This window comes from Equus przewalskii, chromosome X (assembly GCF_037783145.1).
Source record: "Equus przewalskii isolate Varuska chromosome X, EquPr2, whole genome shotgun sequence".
Taxonomy (NCBI): domain Eukaryota; kingdom Metazoa; phylum Chordata; class Mammalia; order Perissodactyla; family Equidae; genus Equus; species Equus przewalskii.
Genome location: NC_091863.1, coordinates 81,079,866 through 81,100,713, shown reverse-complemented (window position 1 = coordinate 81,100,713; position 20,848 = coordinate 81,079,866). Strand labels below are relative to the sequence as shown.

The window sequence follows — 20,848 nt, the reverse complement described above, 5'->3', positions numbered from 1 at the left end:
CTGGTTTGTGTGGTAATCATGGAAAGCTTGGGTTATTCCAGGTGTGGTGTTTACACAAACCAAGGCATATTTAGAACCCTCACTTAGAGGGAGGGTACCAATATAATCAATTTGCCAATGCCTTACCAGTTGGAAACTCCAGTGGATAGCCCCAGACTCCTTTGACAATTGCCAAAGAACACACAGGGTATGCTGTTACTGCATTAACCAAGTCACTCTTTTTTTTGTTGTTGTTTTTGTTTTTGTTTTTGTTTTTTTTTTTTTGGAGGAAGATTAGCCCTCAGCTAACTACTGCCAGTCCTCCTCTTTTTGCTGAGGAAGCCTGGCTCTGAGCTAACATCCGTGCCCATCTTCCTCTAGTTTATATGTGGGACGCCTACCACAGCATGGCTGCCAAGCAGTGCCATGTCCGCACCCGGGATCCGAACCAGCGAACCCTGGGCCGCCGAGAAGCGGAACGTGCGAACTTAACCGCTGCGCCACCGGGCCGGCCCCCCAAGTCATTCTTTTTTAAGGGCAATCCGGCATCCTTGGCAATACACCATCTCATCCAGGCGCTATGGTGGCTGCTCTTTCTAGGCACCCAATCTGCTGTATCTACTGAAGGGTCAGTTGCTAGGGCTCATACCTGAACTAGGGTGTCAGCTTCCTGATTGCCAGGGGTTGTCAGCACCTTATAAGCTGGGATGTGGATAACAGTGAGGACTGCCTTAGGCTCTTGCAGGTGAACCCAAATGTCTTTATATCCGGACTCCATGAGGGCTTATTTATGATTATCCATTCCTTGGCTTCCCATTGTCCAAACCATAGAGTTACGCCTTTAGAACAGCCCAAGTGTCAATGCAAAGGGTTAACAGCTCCTGAGTGATCACCAGCCAAACCACTCTGAGTTCAGCCTACTGGCCGCTACAATTCATTCCTGTTTCTATCCAGATGGTGTCAATGTTGGGCTGAAGATCAACTGCAATCCATGTGGGCAGGTTACCCTGGCTAGACTCATCTGTATACCAGGAATTTCTCCTATTTCCTCTCTACAGTTCACAGGGACCACCACAGCAATAGGGGTAGGGGCATTTGGAGGATCTACGTATTCTACAGGGCCTAGTAGCACCTGCATTTCTAGAGGCAGTGGGCTGGCAGACAGGGTACTCCTCTGCTGCAAATAGGCATGCCACTTAGTCAACATGGGAGTCTGAGCCATGACAGAAGTGGGTTGATGGAACATATTCTCAATCCACCTCTTGATAAGGAGGGAAGTTCTTACCATGATAAGTCTGTCTGATAATATCTGATTCTATGCACATTTTAAAATATGACATTGCAGTCAATGCTTTGGTAATATCACCAATGTTTTTCAGTTGGATACTGTTACAAGGAGAACAGCCAGTCCTGGTGGTCTAGTGGTTAAGATTCAGCACTTTCACTGTCGCAGTCCGGTTTTGCTTCCTGGTCAGGGAACCACACCACCCATTTGTTGGTTGTCATATTGCTGTGATGCTGAAAGCTATGCCACTGGTATTTCAAATACGAGCAGGGTCACCAATGGTGGACAGGTTTCAGCAGAGCTTCCAGACTCAGACAGACTAGAAAGAAGGACCTGGCCATCCATTTCTGAGAAAATTGGCCAAGAAAACCCTATGAATAGCAGCAGAGCATTGTCTGATATAGCACCAGAAGGTGAGAGGATGGTGCAAAAAGACTGAGCAGGATTCTGCTCTGCTGTACACAGAGTCACTAGGAGTCGGAATTGGTTCCATGGCACTAACGACAAACAAGAACAGCTTTTTATTGAACTTATGCAAATAACTATATTGCCATGAAAATAAGAATACTCACTAAGAGTTTCTGAATTCTGGAGAGATCAGGTAGAGAGGAAAGGATAAATATTTCATCTTTGTTTACAAAGGGATATGTTAGCAAATTGCTGATAGCTTAAGAGAAAAGAGAAAAAGGTTTTCTTAAATCTGGAAAAACGAAACATAAAAGAACCAACAATGTTTCAAACAAAAAGTCATAAGAATTATAATCATCCTCATCACTTCACTTAGTCTCATGTAATTAATTCTTGTTGATCTTGATCTTTTGTTAGTAGTTTTATGAATTCATCAGCATTTTCATTAGAGTTCTGTAAATTCTTATTCACTTCGGTGATATGATCTTAGTTATCAGAAACCTGTACTTGTCAGAGTATTTTCCATGAATCCCCTTGAAGATGAAGCACTTTTGCAGAAACACTTTTGCAAAAGCATCAGAATAAAACAATAACTGTCTGTAAATAACAAAAGGCTTAAAAATGGCCATGGTTAAAGATTTGAGGAGAGTTGATTATAATGGAATTGACAAGAGAATTTGGTTATTTCTGTGACATCATTTTTAAAATAACTAGAATTGTTGGAGGAGGTCATCAAGAGGACGTGACTACCAGTTGACCCTTGAGCTGGACCTGGGCAATCAGAGGCTCCTTACCCGCTCCCCTGTCCTTGAAATGTACATTCTGCCCACCATTCCCACAGCAGGAGCTGTTTTCAAGGATGCAGCCTTGAGAGAGCAATGTGTTTTTAAAAGCATCTGGACTGAATACATGACTAGTTAAGGCCTCGGCATGAACTTTGAAGATTCTGTTGGGCCAGTGTAGAGATTTACCCCGAATGTAAATTCCTTTGCTTATTAAAACTGCCACCTACCAATCTTCAGTGCTCTACCTGTTTCTTCAATCTCTCCCTGCTCTCTGTGTATGGGGGCCAGTTTGTCAATGAAAAAAATGGTGAGCCAGACAGGAGACTGGAGAAAGGGATCTTGGGAAAGAGACCTGTGCGGGAAATCCCGAGTTGACCATCGACCTCTGTGTGGTGAGGGGTAAATCGAATATTAGGTGCTTGCGGACCACCTCTTGAGTATGAAGACTCCCCCAAAATACCTGCTGGTTAGATGCACTTGTTTGAGAAACTGTGCATAGTGCACTGCAGCAAAGAAGGAAAACAAATGGCTGCCGCAGTGGGCTGGTCTCCACTGTGGGCAGTTTGGATGGCCACAAATGCCCAACTAGAGGCTAAAGCTCAAGGTAGAAAGTTGGAAGAAGAGCTGAGGTTAGAGAAAGATGTGCAGTTGTCCACAACTCTGCTAGCTTTGGGGTAGCAGACAAGGTGGGAGAGTAGGATATCAAGTTGGAGACCTTAGCGTGCTGTTCTGCAAAGCTAGGAGGGAACAAGCTGCCACAGATTAAGGTCCAAATGCTTGTGACGAACCCTGATTAGGAGGCTAAGAGATGGAATGCCTGGGAAAGTGAGGAGAACAAAGGGGAGGATGTTGTGGTGAATGACAGTGAAATGCATGAAGTGCCCTATGTTGTCCGACCTCTAATACAAAGGAAAATTTTAAATAGTAATTACCATGGACTGCTGATAAAAGAGAAATATACCCCAAAACTCCTGGGAGAAAAACTTGCATTCTTTCTCTGTCCCTTGAAGTTGTAAATCTTATCATATCTTTGAAATGTAAACACCCCAGGAAATAACTGAAACACTGCCCATGATCATCTGAGACTGAAGACAAAAAAAAGAAAAGAGGCTTTTTAAAATGCAGACTGCTATAGAAGCTCCCTTGCCCAAAATCTAGTCCACAGACACCATAAGATTACTCATCAAGGGCAAATACAAATTTTAAAAGTCTTCTCCACACATATTTGTACAAAGCTTTCACCATTTGAGTGGGTAACCTTAACTTGTTCCATCTGCCAGAGACACAATTTGGATTCAGTTGTTTATAAACTAGTGAATTTTATATTGTACTTGATTCATAGCAAAAGTTTTGGAATGAAAGCCATGGGGTATCTGTGTCTGTGCATTTATGTTTGTCTATGGATATATGTTCTATATATGTGATGTATTTCTATCTTTTGACGGTATTGTCAAAATTAATTTGTAAAAGAGGACTATGGCTTAAAGAAAAATAAGCTTTAATATCAATAGTATACTTATGTAAAACTAAGACCATTTTCTTTCATCTCCTAAAGGACAAAGTTTTCTTGGACTATTCTATTCTTGACAAGATTATGAAAGATTTTTCTTTAACCTTTTGAAGTAATATGCCTAGAAAATAAAGATTCATTGTTTTATCAAAATAATTTCCTGTGCTTCATGTTGTCTTTATCAGGTCTTTGATTACTTAAGAAAACTGGGTCTTCTCGATTAAAAGAGCTAAGTTTTTTACAATTATGTAACTTTTTGTATTTGCCTTCAAAGTCATTAGTTGTCACTTTGGTTAAATAGATAACTAAGTATTGTTTCACAGTGACATATGATCCGATTTAATCAAGTATTTTAAAACATTTTGATATTTTTGATAAACATTCCAAAAATAAAATTCTAAATGGAGTCTTTTTGACCTCAAACTAACTTTGAGATTTTCCAGAGGGTCCCTGGAACATCTCAAAAGATTTGTTCTCTTTCATGACAAAAGAGATAGATTAAATTAATTAGGCTTAGTTGATATGTTAAATTACATGGGAAGCATTGTCAAATAGGAAATGATGCTAAACTTTCCTTGGGTTATATTTATATATATATTATTAATATGTGTTCCAGATATTATATGAAATTCCTAAAACTCTAATATGTTCTGGTATGTTATCATTCGTAATCGTTGGTTTGCAAATTGGCCCCCATACTTGGAGGGCAAGGAGAGATTGAAGAGAGTCAGATCACTCCAGATTGGTAGGTGGCAGTTTTAATAAGCAAGAGAACTTACATACAAGCCTTATCTCAGGTGGCTGCAAGATGAGTATATCTCCACACCCACCTGCCAGAATCTTAAAAGTTCATATAGAGGCCTTAACTGGGTTTAGTTGTGTATTCAGTCCAGATGGTCTCAACAACACATTATTCTCTCAATGCTGCATTCTTGAAAATGGCTCCCACTAAGGGAATGGTGGGCAGAAAGTACATTCCAAGGACAGGAGAGGGGGTAAGGAGCCTCTGATTGATCAGGTCCAGCTCATGCGTAAACCAGTGGCTACTTCCCATTGATTATTTCTCCAACACTTCAGCCCTCATGACCAGCTCTTACAATCTTACATCCCCCCTCTTCTGCAATGTGCCCTGAGCAGTCAGCAAGGGGTTCCACTAGCACGGAGGTAGCTATTTTGGCAGTGCTCTGACTATCCTGGTGGGATGTGTCATTGCAAATTCCATTAGATAACACCCTTCCAGGGCATGATGTGGCTTGGTGTTCTCAGCAGCATAGTACGTTGATCCACAGTGAGATTCTGAGCAATGGTTGTCTCCCGTGACTTCCATATCTTTACACGCCTTCAGGGTGTTGGGTGTCTCAGCAGGGGTCCCCAGTCTGGCATATGGAGAAATAGGTTCTATTGGTTGATTATTCAAATGTATTAAAGCCTGGGATGGTACTTTAGTCCACCCAGACAAGGCAGTTTTATCTCTTAGTAATTTAATCTGCTGCTTTAATATTCCATTTTTCCTTTCTACCAACTCTGCTGCTTGCAGGTTATGAGGGAAATGAAACCATCATTTAATGTCATGTTCTTTTGCCAGTCTTGCATATCATGACCTTTGAAATGTGACCTGTGGTCACCATCTATTCCACAAGGGTATCTGTACACAGTACTCAGCTTCTCTAATTCCCTACTGGTGTCAGCCTGGTTTGCAGGGCAACAAAGGAAAGCTTGGGTTAGGCCAGATGCAGTGTCCACACAAATCAAGGCATATTTAAAACCCTCACTTGGAGGGAGGGTGCCAAAATAATCAATTTGCCAATCCCTCACTGATTGGGAACTCCACCAGATGGTCCCAGACTCCTTTGGCATCTGCCTTGGGTGTTGTTTAGAACAAAAGGACATGCTGTTACTGCATTAAGTTACTCTTTTTCAAGGGCAATCCAACATCCTGGGCAATATGCCATCCCACATGGGTGCTATAGTGCTCACTCTTCCTACAGACCCGATCTGCTGTACCTACTGAAGGGTCAATTGCTAAGGCTCATACATGAGCTAGGGTGTCACCTTCCTGATTACCAGGGGATGTCAGCACCTTATGAACCAGGATGTGGAAAACAGTGAGGACTGCCTCAGGCTCTTGCAGGCAAATCCAAATGCTTTTTATTCTTGAAATGTCTTCAGGAAACCACATATCTTGACCCCACAAGGGCTCATTTATGATTATACGCCCCTTGGCTTCCCAGTCCAAGTCATAGTGCTGATCTCTTTAGAACAGCCCAGCTGTCAATGCAAAGGGTTAAAGGCGGGGGCTCATAAGTGATCAACAGGCAAACTGCTCTGAGTTCACCCACTCGCTGCTGCAGTTTGTGCCTGTTTCCATCCAGAAGGTGTCAGTGTTGGGCCGAATAGCGACTGCAGTCCATGCGGGCTGGTTGCCCCAACCAGACCTATCTGTATACCAGGCATCAGCAGGAATTTCCCCTACTCCCTCTCTACAGGCTGCGGGGCCACCACAGGAATAGGATCGGGGCATTTAGAGCATCTACGTAGTCTATAGGGCCTAGTAGCACCCGTATTTTTAGAGACAATAGGCTGGCAGACAGGGTGCTCCTCTGCTGCAAATAGGCATGTCACTTAGTCAAAGTAGGAGTTTGAGCCACAGAAGAGGTGGATCAATGGAACATACTCTCAGCCCACTCCTTGATTGAAAGGGAAGTTCTTATGATGATATGCTATTCCTTTGTGAGAGGCTCTACCTGGAGGAGCAATGTGTACACTGCTGAGCTGTTGCTCAGTGAAGATATATCGGGTTTCTGCCCCCTTCCAGAGCTGAGACCAAAATCCTAGGGGTACTCTCTCCTGTTGTCTCTGCCATAGTGCTCAATCCATACCTGCCAGAGTCACAGATACATCTAACTCAAATGGTAGTCCTGCTTGGGAGATTCCCAGAGCTCTAACCTGCTTCACCAGTATTTTTATCTTCTCAAAGGTAGCTTGTTGCTCTGATTCCCAGTCCCACATGCGCCCTTTCTTTACCAGGTGGTACAAGGGATGGAGGCATATGCCAGATGAGGAACGAAAGTCCTCCAAAATCCCAAAATCCCTAAAAAGCTTACACACCTCTCACGTTCGTAGGGATTGGATAGGCTTGCACTTTGTCAGTCACAGCTTCCAGGACAACGAACGTCTCACCTGACCAAACAATTCCAAAAAACTTTACGGTGGTGCCTGGGCCCTGAATTTTCTGAGGGTTCATAGCACATCCTCTCCCTTGATGTTCCAGCAAAGTCTGCAGACTATCCTGCAACAGAGGCAGGTCTTTACACGTTAACATCATATCATCGACGTCATGGGCCCATTTTGCTGATTTGGGGAAGAGCAGGGACAGATTTCAGGACACCATCTCGTGACATACTGTGAGACTGTGCAGTTAGCCTTAGAAAAGCAGCTGAAAGTTCTATTATTTCCCCTCCCACATGAAGGCAAATTGATCTTAGTTATCAGAAACCTGTACTTGTCAGAGTCTTTTCCATAATTTTCCTTGAAGATGAAGCGCTTTTTGCAGGAACACTTTTGCAAAAGCACCAGAGTTAAACAATAACTGTCTGTAAATGATGAAAGAATTATAAATGGCCATTGTTAAAAATCTGATGTGAGCTCACTATAATTCAGTTGACAAGGGGATTTGGTTATTTCTGTGACATCCCTTTTAAAGTAGTAACTAGAGGGGCCAGCCTGGTAGCACAGCAGTTAAGTTCGCACGTTCCGCTTCGGTGGCCCAGGGTTCACCAGTTCAGATCCCCAGTGCAGACATGGCACTATTTGTCAAGCCATGCTGTGGTAGGTGTCCCACATATAAAGTAGAGGAAGATGGGCACGGATGTTAGCTCAGGGCCAGGCTTCCTCAGCAAAAAGAGGAGGATTGGCAGTAGTTAGCTCAGGGCTAAACTTCCTCAAAAAAACAATAATAATAACAACTAGAATTATGACTGATAACATTATACTAGGACATATCAGATTTTTAGGAATTCCATACAATTTCTGGAACACTTATATTAATAATATATATCTATACAAACATAACCTAAAGAAAGTTAAGCATCATTTCTTATTTGACAATGCCTCCCATGTAATTTATCAAATAGCCTAATTAGTTTTATATCTCTCTTTTATCAGGAGAGGACAAATCTTTTGACATGTTCCAGGGGTCCTCTGAAAGACCCCAAACTAAGTTTGAGGTCTAAAAAATTTAATTTAGAATTTGATTTTGGGGAAGTTTGCCAAAAATATTAAAAGATTTTAAAACACTTGATTAAAAAGAATTATAGGTCACTGTGAAATAACACTCTGGCCCTGTCCTGTTTTTGTATGATTTGGAAGTGGCTGCCTCCCTTTATAACTATTAGTTTTCTAAGGATTTCCCTTTTCTAGCTGTCAACTTGTCTCTGGTAACAACTTTTCCTCACCAAACTCTTGCAGGCCCTGGGATGGCATGATGCCCAGCTATGCTGGAGCCTGAATCCCTTAACATCTCCCTCTGGTACCCTTAACTTTGCCCAGACCTTTCTACAGTATAGCCACTTTGTTAAAGTCTTTTCAAAGATCCTTGTTAAGTGTGTCAATTCTTTCTTTTAGGGACCCTGACTAATACAGCAGTATTTTTAAAAGAATAGAAATAAAATTTAGTAATTAAATTGACAATTAAATCAATGATAATAAATTAATAATAAATGATATAAAATAATAAATTAAACTTAGAAATTAAATTACTGATTAGTAATTAAATTACTAATAAAATTAGTAATTACAATACATGTAAATAGACTTTAATCAGTTAAAAGACGTGAAATTTTTAGATTGGGTATAAAAAAAATCCTGATCTATCCTATGTACAAAAGACATAGTTAAGACAAAAAAAATTGGGAAAGGTTGAAAGCATAGAAAAACATATACATGGTAAATATTAGCCAAAAGAAATCTGGGGTGGCTCTATTAGTCCTAAGAAAAGATAGGCCTCAAAAAAAGTCACTGCATAATGATAAAAGATTCAGTTTACCAAGAAGTTACAGGTCTACAATATTTTTATCCCAAATCTTTGAGGCAAGGTGTGTTTCAAAATTCAGAAGTTGCAGATTGATGTGTGGCTCAAACTCTAAACTTGGTCATTAATTGAACCATCTATAATTATCAGAGAGTTTTACTAGAACTGATAAGTGAGGGAAAGAAAGGACAAAGGCAAAGGAATTAGCTAAGAATAACATGGATTAGCAAGAAAGCTTAGAAGAGATCTCTCCCTCTGAGAAAGAAAAAGGAGTGGGGAAAACAGATCACAAAAATGCACCCTAGAGAACTTCAAAGAAGACGCTAAACATGTTACGTTCCGTGAATGTCCTGGAAACAGTTTAGTAAAGTATGTCAGTCTTACCTTCGCTTCTTTGTTGTTCTCTTCTTCATTTGCTCGTTCGGACATGAGGGACAGAATTGAGTTCATTATACTCCTTGGTTTACGGCCCACATGAATCTTTAGGTGGGGGGGAGTCCCCCCTCTTGCCCGATTGTTTGTTTTTCTTGCATCTCCATTTGATAACCATTCTAATAGAAAAATATTCATCTTTTTGTTTATGTTCTTGCAAAATGATTATTGGTACTTTATGTTCATGTATCTTCAATTAAAATGATAGCTATGAGGCCAGCCCAGTGACGCAGCAGTTAAGTTTGCACGTTCGGCTTTGGCGGCCCAGGGTTCGCCTGTTCGGCTCCCGGATGTGGACACGGCACCGCTTGGCAAGCCATACTGTGGTAGGCGTCCCACACATAAAGTAGAGGAAGATGGGCACGGATGTTAGCTCAGGGCCAGTCTTCCTCAGCAAAAAGAGGAGGATTAGCAGCAGTTAGCTCAGGGCTAATCTTCCTCAAAAAAAAAAATTAAAATAAAATAAAAAGATAGTTATACATCTCATTCTCTTTCTTAGAAACAGAAACAGAAATTTAGCAGAGAGAAGATAAAAAAAAATGGCCCCCAAGGAAGAAAAAATCATTGGAGGGAACTGTCGTTTGATTAATTTACTTCCTCTGATGCCTGACTAAACTGTTTTTTTCTTTCTTTTTAGATTGGCACCTGCGCTAACATCTGTTGCCAATCTTTCTCTTCTTCTTATTCTCCCCAAAGCCCCCCAGTACATAGTTGTATATCGTAGTTGTAGGTCCTTCTAGTTCTGCTATGTGGGATGCCACCTCAGCATGGCTTGATGAGTGGCCCTAGGTCCACACCCAGAATCCAAATTGGCAAAACCCTGTGCTGCCAAAGTGGAGCACATGAAATTAACCACTGGACCATGGGGCTGGTCCCTGACTAAACATGGGGCCGGCCCCTGACTAAACTTCTTACAATTGAGTCCTTTGAGATATACCTGTGTTCAATTAAAAAAAACTGACTTTAAGTTTGCTTACTAAGTTTCTCTTTCTTGCCACAAAACTAGATCCCGAACAAGGAAAAGGAGTATGATTAATTTTGTTATCTTTTATTCAGAGTACATACGCACTGTCATTATTAAAATGTTAGATGAAAATTGGCTCACTCTTTGCACAGTGAATATATAAGAAATCATTAATAGAAGGCAAACTAACACAATAACATATTGTTAACTGCAAGACACTTGGTCCAATAGATCATTGGGCTGCTTTGATAAACAAGTGTTCTCTCGAGTAGGGATGCAACTGATCTTTAACATACCAAAGGACTAAACAGGTTCGTCTTCTCTGGGGAAAATCTCAGAGGAGGGAAATAATGACTAACTCCTCATCTACATTCAAAAAGTATTTCCTTATGGAAACTGCATATTTGTGGGCATGAAGGACCTCTGAGAAAATACCACACGCCCAAATATCCCTATTATAGTTTTGTAACTAGAGAATAATAAATATGTGGCCATTTTCAATATATAGGAAAGGCAATATGTTGGGATTAGGGAATTGCAGAGAATCATGAATATTTGAAACATTTGTTTTAAGCAATGGCAGAAGCAACTCCTTAGGGACGCATAAATGTATTGTCAAGCAATACTAAAGGCAAAGCTTAGTTCAAATGGGAAACAATTCATCTGCAGTATTTCCAGTCTTGCTGGATGTGAGATCTTTCTCCAGTAATGTTTGAAAGCCTGAATATAGGAGGACAGAGGCAGACGCATAGGTAGGCTGAGATTTCACTAGGAGGCAATGGCCCTCAGGGTCCTGGCACCAGACTGGTTGGAGTGATGGGCTGTGTGGTTCAGGCTAGATAGAATAAAAGGCAGGGATCTAAAGTGTTAAGAGGCAATAGAGGAGTTAAGATCACAGGCCTTGCTGGGGTCAAAATTGGAGTAAAAAAGTAATGTGTCTACAAGTAGAAGGTTAGTTTTTCACTTTTCAAGGATAAAATAGGTGTCAGTGGTGACAAGGTATAGTGCGTGTCTATGAGCATAAGCTACCATGGTAGAGTGGAGATGGATGCTTTTGGAGTCACAGAACAATGAACCTAAGAATGTGAATGGGTAATTAACTGCCAAACTACTGATAGATTTTTTTTTTTGGTGAGGAAGATTGGCCCTAAGCTAACATCTGTTGCCAATCTTCCTCTATTTTGTATGTGGGACACTGCCACAGCATGGCTTGATGAGCGGTGTGTAGGTTCACACCCGGGATCCAAACCTGTGAACCCTGGGCCACCAAAGCAGAGCACATGAACCTAGCCACTATGCCACCAGCCCAGCCCCATTACTGATAGAATCTGATAATAGAAATGAACAATGTGAATCAAAGTGCCAGAGTCACTGATGAATACATGTATATGGTTTTGGTGGTGGGTTCCTAAATAATAGCAATGTTGAAGGTTACAGGGAAGTATAACTAAATGACCTGATCTTAAAAGGGGTAAGATTATTTATACAAGTGTAGAAGAGTAATGCCTTCATGCCAGTATTAGGAATTGAGGTGCCAGACCTGTGGCCAAGTGGTTAAGTTCACACACTCTACTTCAGCAGCCCAGGGTTTCGCTGGTTCAGATCCCAGTCACAGACACAGCACTGCTCATCAGGCCATGCTGAGGCGGCATCCCACACAAGCAGAACCAGAAGGACCTACAACTAGAATATACAACTATCTACTGGGGGACTTTGGAGAGAAAAAAAAGAAGGAAAAAAAAAGAAGATTTACAACAGATGTTAGCTCAGGTGCCAATCTTTAAAAAAGAAGAACCTGAATTAAAAAAAAAAAAGAATTGAGAATAGAGCCCCATTTACCTTATGTGTGCCTTTGGTTAAATCCTTTGGCATACCATTGCATCTTATGCGGAAGACTAAATAGAAGGTTAGTTCTCCGAGTCCTTTGATGAGGTTAGTTTCTCCTTCCATAATCTCAGTAATGGATCATGTTAATGAGTCCTTGCATGTTCATTGCATTTTGGATTACACCACTAGAAACCTAACTGCAAATCCTAAACACACACCAGCTTTGCCTATCATCATCCTTCCAAAGCAAAAAGTATTGTCATGCTTTACTGAAGCTTTCATTGTTGTCTCTTGCCTTAACAGACTATCCTAAAATATCAGCTTCTCCCCAGCCTCATTGGACAATGAGACGAAGAAATAAAGGAGATAAAATAGTATCCACAGAGCCCCCTGCCATGTGCTCTCACTGGTTTATATTCATATTGCACCAGGGTGCTTTCTCCATCTCTGAGTAGACATAAGAAACAACAACAAAACTTTGTTTGAGGCAGGTCAGAACTTTAGCAACTCTGTTGAACACAAAATATTTTCCTCCAGGGTGTGGAGGCTGCCAGACTGGGGTACTTATATAATTCCTGCTCTCTCTCTCTCTCTCTCTCTCTCTGTCTTCTCTCCATACACACACACACAAACACACACACACACACTCTCATCGATACATCCAGACTTTGACAGTCACACGTAATAGATACACATAGTAGAGACCAGGAATCTCAAATGCTGACTTAAGGGCCAGGGTGGTAACATACATCATGGAGAACCCAAGCTGGATACAGGGAGGAGATGAGCATGTAGCAGAGCGAGAGAATATGATCCTGTCTAAAGACATTCAAATTCAATTTTATTTTATTTTATTTATGTGTTTTGCTGAAGAAGACTCACCCTGAGCTAACAACCATTGCCAATCTTCCTCTTTTTTCGCTTGAGGGAGATTAGCCTTCAGCTAAAATCTGTGCCAATCTTCTTCTATTTTTTTTTTGGTATGTGGGACACCTCCACAGTGTGGCTGGTGAGTGGAGTGGGTCTGTGCCCAGGATTCAAACCTGCGAACATGGGCCTCCGAGTGGAGCGCATGGCACTTAACCACTTGGCCATGGGGCCAGGCCTCAAATTCAAAATTTTTAAATGCTGTTGACTGAAGATAAAAATGCACTGTATATTTTGTTGTCAGATGGCAGTTTGCAGCCTCAGTAAATAAGAAAAATTATGAAGTAAATGTCCAATATGTCCTTTGCTTTATCAGATACATGTTTGCTCAGTGCTTTTAATTGTCATAATTGCCATAAACATTTGATAATTATACATTGTCTAAGTATGAGTAAAGTAAGCAGATTGTGCAATGGAATTCACAAACATAAACCTAATGTAAAAACCCTAGATCAGTGTTTTTTAAAGTATGGTCCTCAAATCATTGCTAGTTCGTGGTCATAAATCAAGTGTTTGGCAGAAGTGGCAGTTTCAGTATTTTTAACTTATTTTTATTTTCTAAAAAATGAAGTTACAAATATTTGTCCATACTTTGGCAAAAACCATTCAGATATAGGTTAGCCACATACTTACTCAGCTGTGACTGGAAAGTACTCACTGTATAAGCTACAAATGTTGACTGAAGTCACACTATTCTTTGATATCATAAATAAAATTCATAATCCCTGCCTCACATCTCTTGGGAAGTCCCATATTCTCTATGGGATTTCAGTGAATCCCAAGGACCTACCTCTCTTGGCCACCTCTTGTGTTTTATCTTCCACAGAACTCTCAATCTCATTTCAACCTCCCATTTTGCTGCTGTTCTGCCTTCTCCACTTTAACCCAGATGTGGCATATATTCCAGAACTCAACAAATTTCACTCAAAGAACACATGGAATTTTATATGTGGAAATTCCAACTCCATTTTTCAGGTTGCTCATCTTAACTCCTTCCTTTCTTTCACACTCCACATTTGGTCCATTAGCAAATCCTATCAACCCTACCTTCTGAATAGATTCAAACTTTGTCCATTTCCATACACCCCTTCTGCCACTCAGGTTCACACCCTCTAACTGATCTTCCTGACTTTGCCCCGTCCCCACTTCAGTCTATTCTCCACCAGCAGCCGGAGTGATCCTGCCTAAACATAACCTGTCACTTTTCTGCTCATAATCCTCTAATGGCCCTCAGTTCACTCACCTAGAAGCCAGCAGCCTGTAAGACTCTATTGATCTGACTCCTCATTACGTCTGTGACAACCTCCTAATCCTCATCCCGTCATTTGCCAACTCCCACTTCACTGTCCCATATATTGACTTTTGAAGATGCCAAGCACTAATGTGACAAAGACTTAAAGGCAAATACAGAAAGCTATGTAGTTGTAAAAAAATTAGCTCTTTTAATAGAAAAGACTCAATTTCCTTAAGTAATCAAAAATCTGATAAAGACAACATGAAGCACAGAAAATTACTTTGATAAAACACAGAATTTTTGGTTTCTAGCCAGATTACTTAAAAAGTAAAGGAAAACCTTTCACAATCTTATCAAGAACAAACAAATAATCCAAGAAAACTTTGTCTTTCTAGTAAATGAAAAAAAAATTGTTTTAGTTTTACATAAGTACACGGTTGATGTTAAAGCTCATTGTTTTTTGGGGGTTTTTTGCTGAAGAAGATTTGCTCTGAGCTAACATCTGTTGCCAATCTTCCTCTTTTTGTATGTGAGCTGCCACCACAGCATGGCCACTGAGAAGTGGTGTAGGTCTGCTCCCGGGAACCAAACCCAGGCCACCAAAGTAGAGAGCACTGAACTTAACCAAGCATTTCACTGTCAATCACCACAACATCCTCCCCTTTGTTCTCCTCACTTTCCTAGGAATTCCATCTCTTAGCCTCCTAGTCAGGCTTCATCACAAGCATTTGGACCTTAATCTGTGGCAGCTTGTTCCCTCCTAGCTTTGCAGAACAGCACGCTAAGGTCTCCAATTTGATATCCTACTCTCCCACCTTGTCTGCTACCCCAAAGCTAGCAGAGTTGTGGACAACTGCACATCTTTCTCTAACCTCAGCTCTTCTTCCAACTTTCTACCTTGAGCTTTAGCCTCTAGTTGGGTATTTGTGGCCATCCAAACTGCCCACAGTGGAGACCAGCCCACTGCGGCAGCCATTTGTTTACCTTCTTTTCTGTAGTGCACTGTGCATAGTTCCTCAAAGAAATGCATGAATCCACCCAGCACTTTTGGGGCGTCCCCATACTCGTGTGGCAGTCCACAAGCATCTAACATTCAGGCCACCCCTCCCCCATAAAGGTTGATGGCCAGCTTGGGATTTCCCTTGAAGGTCTCTTTCCCAAGACCCATTTCTCCAGTCTCCTGTGGCTGGCTCACCAATTGTTGGTTCACAACCTTGGGATTTCCACAAGTGAAATTCAAAACTGGCTCTCATACATGAAGGACAAGGAGAAATTGAAGAAAGGGGTAGAGAGCTCTAGATTGGTAGGTGGCTGTTTTAATAGGCAAGGAAATTTACATATGAGGCTAATCTTGGGGGGCTGAAATATGAGTAGATCTGCACACCTTCCCACCAGAATCTTAAAAGTTTATATAGAGGCCTTAACGGAGTTTGGTCACATACTCCGTTAGATGGTCTCAACCATCTGAGGTCAGATGGTCTCAACAACACATTGTTCTCTCAAGGCTGCATCTTGGAAACAGTTCCTAGTGTAGAAATGGCAGGCAGAATATACATCACAAGGACAGGGGAGGGGGTAAAGAGTCTCCAATTACCTGAGTCCAGCTTGTCGGTCAACAGGTGGTCATGTCTTCTCAGTGACCTCCTCCAACAGCTCAGAGAGCAGAGATTCTGCATTTAATGTTGTAGTTTGGGAAGTTAGAAAGGCATTATTTTTTGGTGGTTGATTGGCTTAAATATAAACCAAAGATGGCCCACTGTGTGCAAATTGGAAATGCCCAACCTCTCTTGGTTTAATATAGAGGAACGGGTTCAGAGGCTTAATGAGATTGGAATGTTAGAGTGGATTTGTCATTTAAGACCTATTCATCCACACTAGGAGGGTCTAGAAGACATACCTCACCAATACTTTGAGAAATAAATTCATGAATGGAACCCTAACATCCTTGAAGAGCTCTGTGATCGCTTTTTTCTGTTGGCCAGACCTTACAGTGGGAACCACAGCCACTCAACTTAAAAACCTAAATGCAACAGGATTAATTGGACCCCTGGGGTGGCAGGGGCCTAATGGTGGCACTCAACCACCAAAGGCAAGGTGGGTGTGGTTACTGGAACGGACAGCAGAGTAAAAGCAGTAATCAGAATAGTCAGATTCATGCAGATTTATGGCACTTGCTAGTTAATTATGGTGTTCTAGAAAGTGAAATAAATAGGAAGCCTACTAGATCCTTAATTGATCTGTATAAACAGAAATGTTCTAGGCCAAGTAGAAAAGGTATAACTCAAATCATAAAAACAGAAAGTCACAGTCCCTCAATCAATTCCCAGACTTGAAACAGTTTACAGACCCCAAATTCCCTGAATGAAGGGTAGGCTGAGTCTCCCTGAGAAAAGACCTTGGTTCACTACTGAAAATTTATACTGTTAATATTTCTCCCAAAGGGACCTACAGCCTTTTACCAGGGTAACTGTACATTGGGTAAAAGGAAATAATCAGACCTGTTGAGGACCACTAGACACTGGATCTAAACTGACACTGATTCCAGGAGACCTGAAGCATCACTGTGGTCCTCCAGTCAGAGTAGGGGCTTATGGAAGTCAGGTGATCAATGGAGCTTTAGCTCAAATCTATCTCACAGTGAGTCCAGTGGGTCCTCAAATCCATCCTGTGGTTATTTCCTCAGTTGCAGAATGCATAATTGGAATAGACATATGTAGCAGCTGGCAGAATCCCCACACTTGTTCCTGACCTGTGGAGCTAGGGCTATTATAGTGGGAAAGACCAAGTAGAAGCCAATAGAACTGCCTCTAATTAGGAAAATAAGTAAAAAATAGTACCACATTCCTGGAGGGATTTCAGAGATTAGTGCCACCATCAAGGACTTGAAAGATGCAGGGTTGTTGATTTCAACCACATCCCCCTTCAACTCTCCTATTTGTCTTATGCAGAGGACAGATGGATCTTGGAGAATGACAGTGGATTGTTGTAAGCTTAACCAGGTAGTGACTACAATTGCAGGTGCTGTACCAAATGTGGTTTCATTGCTTGAGCAGATTAACACATTCTCTGGTACCTGGTATATAGCTATTGATCTGGCAAATGCCTTTTTTCTCCATACCTATCCAGAAGGCCCTCAAGAAGCAGTTTGCTTTCAGCTAGCAAGGACAGCAATATACCTTCACTATCCTACCTCAGGGGTATATAACTCTCCAGCTCTATGTCATAATTTAGTTCACAGGTATCTTGATTGCCTCTCCCTTCCACAAGATATCACACCGGTAAGTTACATTGATGACATTATGTGGTTGGACCTAGTGAATGAGAAATAGAGACTAATCTAGACTTATTGGTGAGACAGTTGTGTGTCAGAGAGTGGGAAATAAATTCAACTAAAATTCAGGGGCCTTCTACCTCAGTGAAGTTTCTAGGGATCCAGTTGTGGGGCATATCAAGACATTTCTTCTAAGGTGGAGGATAAAGATTGTTGCATTTGGTCCCTCCTACCACCAAGAAAGAGGCAGAATGCCTAGTGGGCTTCTTTGGATTTTGGAGGCAACATGGTCTTCATTTGGATGTGTTACTCCAGTCCATTTACTGAGTGACCTGAAAATTTGCTGGTTTTGAGTGAAGCCCAGAACAAGAGAAGGCTCTGCAACAGATTCAGGCTGCTGTGCAAGCTGTTCTACTTGGGCCATATGATCCAGCAGATCCAATGGTGCTTTGAAGTGTCAGTAGTAGACAGAGATCCTATTTGAAGCCGTTGACAGGTCCCTATAGGTGAATTGCAATTCAGGCCTTTAAGATTTTGGAGCAAGGCCCTGCCATCATCTGCAGATAACTACTCTTCTTTTCAGAAATAGCTCTTAGGCTGCTACTGGGCCTTTGAGACTGAGCACTTGACCATGAGCCACCAAGTTACCATGCAACCTGAGCTGCCCATCATGAACTGGGTATTATCTGATCCACCAAGCCATAGAGTTGGGGATTCATAGCAACGCTCCATCATCAAATGGGAGTAGTATATATATGATCAGGTTTAAGCAGGCACTAATGGCATACGTAAGTTGCATGAAGAAGTGGCCCAAATGCCTATGGTCCTCACTCTTGCTACACTGCCTTTTCTCTCCCAGCCTGCACTTATGGCTTCATGGGGAGTTTCCTACAACCAATCAGTTGACAGAAGAAGAAAAGACTTGGGCCTGGTTTACAGATGGTTCTACATGATACGCAGTCATCATCCAAATATAGCTGCAGCACTATAGTGCTTATCTGGAACATCCTTGAAGGACAGTGGTGAAGGGAGATCCTCCTAGTGGGAGAACTTTGGGCAGTGAAGCTGGTTGTTCACTTAGCTTGGAAGGAGAAGTGACCGGCCTGTGATTATATACCAATTCATGGGCTGTGGCCAATGTTTTGAATGGATGGTCAGGGACTTGGAAGGAACATGATCAAAAAATTGGTGACAAAGAAATTTACAGAAGAGGTATGTGGACAGACGTCTCTGATTGGGAAAAAAAACCCATGAAGATATTTGTGTATGTGAATGCTCACCAAAGAGTAACCTCAGCAGAGGAAGATTTTTATAATCAAGTGGATAGAATGACCCATTCTGTGGATGCCATTCAGCCTCTCTCTCCAGACACACATGTCCTTGCCCAATGGACTCATGAACAAGGTGACCATGGTGGCAGGGATGGTGGTTATGCATGGGCTCAGCAATGTAGACTTCCATTCACCAAGGCCAACCTGGCTACTGCTGCCACTGACTGCACATTCTGCCAGCAATAGAGACCAACACAGAGCCCCCAACATGGCACCATTTTCAAACATGATCAGCCAGCTACCTGGTGGCAGGTTGATTACATTAGACCACTCCCATTATGGAAGGGGCAGCGTTTGTCTTTACTGGAATAGACACTTACTCTGGATACAAATTTACCTTCCCTTCATGCAATGCTTCCTCCAAAACTACCATCTGTGGACTTACAGAATACCTTATTCACCATTATGGTATTTCACAGAGCATTGCCTCTGATCAAGGAACTCACTTCACAGCAAAAGAAATGTGACAGTGGGCCCATGCTCATGGCATTCATTGGCCTTACCACATTCCCTACCATCCTGAAGCAGCTTGCTTAATAGAACAGTGAAATGACCTTTTGAAGATTTAGTTACAGCGCCAGCTATGTGGCAATACCTTTCAGGAGTGGGCTAAGGTTTTCTAGAAAGCTGTGTAAGCTCTGAATGGTGTTGTTTCTCCAATAGTCAGGATTCACAGGTCCAGGAATCAAGGGGTGCAAATGGAAGTGCACCACTTACTATTACCCATAGTGACCCACTAGCAAAATTTTTGCTTTCTGTTTTCATGACTTTGTTTTCTCCAGGCCTAGAGGTCTTAGTGCCAGAGGCAGAAAAGCTTCTATCAGGACACACAACAATGATTCCATTGAACTGGAGGTTAAGACTGCCACCCAGCCACTTTGGGCTCCTCATGTCTCTGAATCAACAGGCAAAGAAAGGAGTTATGGTGTTGCCTGGGGTGACTGATCCTGACTGTCAAGGGAAACTTGGACTACTACTATACAATGGAAGTAAGGAAGAGTATGTCTGGAATACAAGAGATCCCTTAGAGCCTCTCTTAGTATTATCATGCCTTGTGATCAAAGTCAATGGAAAATACAACAAACCAAACCAAGCAGGATTACTAATAGCCCGGACCCTTCAGGAGTGAAAGTTGGGGTTACCCTGCCAGCTAAATAACAGTGACTAACTAAGGTGCTTGCTGAAGGCAAAGGGAATACAGAATGGGTAGTAGCAGAAGGTAGTTATAAATACCAGCTACAACCACCGATCAGTTACAGAAATGAGGACTGTAATTGTCACGAGTATTTCCTCTTTATTTTGTTATAAATATGTTTGTGTGTGTGTGTATATATATATATATATATACACATAAATTAAGCAAATATCTTGTAACAAAAGCTGATTGACTTTATATTGGTATTTAAGTATTGCTAATTTTACATAATAGTATTTCAGTTAGAGGATATCAGGAGAAGAGTAAACATCACTCAAGGACTCTACCTCCTCTTCTGGGGAAAGGAATAGTGCCTGTTCCATTGCATGCAGGATACCTGTATCAGGTTAGTTGGAATTATGATCTTGTTATTTTCTTTATTTGGAGATTGTGTGGTTTAAGGAGATATATATGGGTGCCAAGTTGACAAGGGGTGGGTTTATGATGGTTAATTTTATGTGTCAACATGACTGGGTTAAGGGATGCCCAGATAGCTAGTAAAACATTATTTCTGGATGTGTCTGTGAGGGTATTTCCAGAAGAGACTAACATTTGAATTGGTAGAGTGAGTAAAGAAGATCACCCTCACTGATATGGGTGGGCATCATCCAATCCATTGAGGGCCTGAATAGGGCAAATTGGCAGAGGAAGGGCAAATTTACTCTCTTTGC

General features: G+C 41.6%; 1 pseudogene; it reads left to right on the top strand.

The window, feature by feature from the left end:
- The first annotated feature begins 11,422 nt into the window (after positions 1–11,422).
- On the top strand, positions 11,423–20,256 carry LOC139080871 (uncharacterized; annotated as a pseudogene).
- Positions 20,257–20,848: the final 592 nt, after the last annotated feature.